We start from the raw sequence: 4,140 nt of genomic DNA on the forward strand, positions 1-4,140 counted from the left end.
TGTTATTCCTCTCCAGCCAGATCGACCAAAAAGTGAAATGAATTATCAGATACCAGAATCTCTTAACTCTTATCCCTGCTGGAATTCCGGGCTCAATTTGTCCTTATCAATCCCATGACTTGAATGGTTTGGCGAAAATCAGAATTGAACTCTTCTCTAGGCAGAGTTAGTCCTTGATCGAAAAGGCGAAGGCATGAGAAGCTCTTGGCCCCTGGGACTTCTCGGATGACCTCCTTTGTTATGATCAGAAGGTTTTTTGTCTCCAGATTCGGCATTAACATGTTCCATCATTTCCTTTATTAATATCTTGTGCCATGAGGGATATCTGAAGACGTTGCATCGAATCACGAGGGACTTCTACTGGCCACACATGTGCAACCATATAAAGGCATTTGTTGTGGAATGTGCGGTGTGCCAACACAATAAGACTGAAAATTCGAAGCCTGCTGGTTTATTACAGCCCCTCTCAGTTCTTCACCACGTATGGACGGACATTTCTATGGATTTTATCGAGGGGTTGCCCCCTATCACACGGGAAAAATGTTCTCTTGGTCGTGGTCAACAAATCTTCAAAGTATTACGGCAGTACTCATTGTTCGGATTTTTTTTAAAAATATTTTCAAGCTTCACTGGCTGCCCGAGTCCATTGTTTGCGACAGAGATGCCACATTTACGAGTGGATTTTGGAAGGAACTCTTCCGCCTAAGTGGAACCCAACTTTGTTTTACATTGGCTTACCATCCTCAATCGGATGGCCAAACGGAGGTGGTTAATTGTATTGTGGAAATGTATCCATATTGCTACTCAGGTGACTTCCCTAAGAAATGGACTACGTGGCTGGCTTGGGCTGAATTCTGCTATAACACCAGCTTCCATGCGTCCTTGCGCTTCTCACCATTTGAAGAATTCTACGGCCACCCACCACCGCGTCTTTTATCATTTTGCTCAGGTGGCCAAATTAGAGGCCGTCGACAAAGAATTACAGACAAGAAACGATGTCTTGAAATGTCTTTGGCAACGTTTCTTACACGCCCAGAATCTCATGAAGACGCAATATGATTCATCTCACAAGGATGTCCAATTTTCAGCAGGAGATATGGTTCTGGTACGCTTACAACCATACCGTCGGTCTAGTGTCACGAAGCGTGTGAACAAGAAGCTCTCCCCACGCTATTATGGCCCTTTTGAATTTATTTCACGCATTGGTTAGGTAGCATACGAACTCAAGCTTCCTGACTCCTCATTGATCCACCCATTATTCGATGTCCTATCTGTGAAGCCATTTAGGGGAAATATTCCCCACAGTTCGGACCTGCCAGTGTTCAACCAAGACTACCCACCCCAGCCAATGGTCATTCTGGATGCAGGAGTCCGCCAGGTACGTCGCGAGCTGCTGATCCATTGGGCCAGCCTCTTGCCCATAGAGGCTTCTTGGCAGGATGCTTCCACCTTGGCCGAGGAATTTCTTTCATTTGTGATCGTGGACGATCACATGTCTCCAGAGGGGTGTAATGTCACGATCAGCCCAAAACCAACAAGCGCCGAGCCCAGCCCAACAACTTCAAACGATATTGTTTATCAAAGGCGTACACATGGGAAGTTCAAAGTTGCGGATTAACTGATAGGATTCCAGATTTTTCTTGCTTCTAATTTCTTTAAAATAAGAGCTTGTCTCAATGTGTTAGGAAGTTACTCTTTGGTTTAGATAGGGATTTTTATCATTTAGATAGGGATTCTTATCTTTTAGTCTTTTTGATTGCCAAGACTTTGTGTATTTATCGGAAGCTTTGAGAAATAAAACAGTATCTGAATTTTTTTTGCTTCTATCAAGGAGTTTGGAGATCGTGAGGTTCTCTCTTCAACTAGCCACAATCAACATTTATTAAAATAGCGAGGCGTGGGTAAAAATCCCATAAACACTCTCACAACATTGCGAGTGGTGAATTCTCTGTAAATCATCACATAACTAGATCCTTTACTCGTGAGCATAACAGTCTACTGTGATTCTTTATTACTTTCTTGAATGGATAATTGAGATACAAAAAAGTTGTATAAATACACAATTATCTATCCCTAATTTTAGGTAACAAATAATAGAAAATAACACAATATTCTTATTTCCTAAATTATTTGCATATTCCAAATTATCTACGCACAGTTATTATGTGGGCTTCTCGTTTAAGCTTATATGTATTTGGCACTAAATTTTTCAGGAGAAGTTTGGTGCTTCATGGGCTCTGATAGCTTCCAACTTTCTGGATGAATGTCAGAAAGACCATTACGAGGTAATATAGATATTTGTTAATTTATGATATTATGTGACCATTTTCGGACAAAATAAACAATATTATAGCTATGCTTATAAAGTCAAACTAATATATGTGGCATTCACATAGGAAATGTCATCATTTCTTAGCTAAGGAATATGTATGTATTTATGTATCTATTTGCAAGAATTATTTGCGGGCGTGTCAGTCACGTTATGTGCCAAATGTGATGAAAATGCAGAAAATCTAACTTCTAATATGTGATTGCCAGCCTCGGTTTGATTTTCAGTTCTAATTTCCTCGTTAAGTGTCGAAAAATACGAAACGATGATAAAATCTGGAATGAAAGCTTCAACAAATGACAGAAAAATTAATTTGGTCATTGTTATCGAAAATATGCAGAAATGTACGAATGAAATGGTATGAAATGATGGAGATCCTAAGGAAATTCTAGAAACTAATAATGATAAACTAGCATTTACAATGGAAATTGAAATAGAACTAGAATTTGGAGCTATGTAATTTCAGGGAATTTGCATAGTGCTGCGATTTGTTGATGATGATTGTTGGTGAGCCTCTTCTCTACCTGGTCCTCGAGTGTTGTCCCTTGGTTCTTGCATCTGATTCCCCAACTGCTGCCCTCCACTACCTTGAACGTGGGTTGAGGAGTATTGGGCACAACTCTTTGACTTTTTGACCAATCCTTCAACTTCACATTGCCGATAACCACCCCCATTTATCCATCCGACTAATTATTTTAAGTAACCCCAAATTAATGAATTAATTAATAAATTAATTTTTAGGCCAAAGAGTATCTTTATGCCACACTGTTTTTTCTGTGTTGTTAGATGTCTAATATGAAAATTTTCTTTTGATGTTCCATGTATTGGCATATACAATATATCAGCAAATTTAAAAGTAAATCTTTGCTCTTGATAGATATTTTTCAGCATCATTATGGAAATGCTTTTTTCGTGTGGCTGGAATTAGTAATTGTTTTTGTGTTAAGTTAGAAGGATCAAACTAGTATTCAAAACAAGAAACAAGTATTGGGGAAATCTGGGTTGTTTTTTGTCAGTTAACTTAATGAAGTTTTGAATATGTGATCAATGTAGTTCAAAGAAGATTGCAATACTGAAAAGAAAGTTGCATCTAAGCTGCAGTCTTGCATAGAAAACTCCATGTTGTTGGAGAGCGAGGAAAAACTACGACGCAACCTCTTTGATCTTCTGCAGGCAAGTGTAAACACACACAAAAAAAGGAAAATTATTTAGTTTTTGTAATCCATGGTGGCACAAAATAATTAATTATTTAATTCTAATCTCAGATACTCCGAATTTACTTTTACGCAATATTCAGAAAGTTAAGATAACTGTCGTATATGTCGCTCTCAAGATATCATTTTTGTCCTAATTCTTGTTTTTTTCCTCGTGATAGAATATTGTCCTCATTAGAGATCCAGAAGATTCAAAAAAATTTTACCCACGCTTCAACCTAGAGGACACATCTAGCTTCAATGATTTGGATGAGCACAGGTACCTTCTATGTCATATTATTCCAGTAACATGCTAACTCCTTTTTGTTGTGAACCGCACAATGTATTGTGGTATGAAGAGCCCTATCAAATATCATCTTCTTTCATCTTCAATCTTTTATCTGATTTGAGCTTCTGCTTCACATTTTACCATATCTTACGGCTATTTAATGATGCAGCAAAAATGTGATGAGAAGACTTTATTATGATTATTATTTCCATCGCCAAGAAACTCTCTGGCATCAGAATGCACTTAAGACGTTGCCAGTTCTCTTGAGCTCATCAGATATGCTAGCTTGTGGAGAAGACCTTGGGATGATTCCTTCTTGTGTTCATCCG

At 38.4% G+C, this 4,140-nt stretch overlaps 1 long non-coding RNA gene across 2 annotated transcripts; it reads left to right on the forward strand.

Annotated features, from left to right (window-relative positions):
• Positions 1-946: 946 nt before the first annotated feature.
• Positions 947-4,140, forward strand: LOC140966759 (uncharacterized). 2 transcript variants are annotated; one of them, XR_012173430.1, is made up of 5 exons: positions 947-1,981; positions 2,214-2,285; positions 3,383-3,502; positions 3,705-3,802; positions 3,981-4,140. It is a non-coding gene; the product is annotated as an uncharacterized lncRNA (long non-coding RNA). The 2 variants fall into 2 exon arrangements; XR_012173429.1 differs by lacking the exon at positions 947-1,981 and having other exon boundaries at positions 2,015-2,285.

The sequence above is a fragment of the Primulina huaijiensis genome, unplaced genomic scaffold (genome assembly GCF_012295235.1).
Source record: "Primulina huaijiensis isolate GDHJ02 unplaced genomic scaffold, ASM1229523v2 scaffold207888, whole genome shotgun sequence".
Lineage (NCBI taxonomy): Eukaryota > Viridiplantae > Streptophyta > Magnoliopsida > Lamiales > Gesneriaceae > Primulina > Primulina huaijiensis.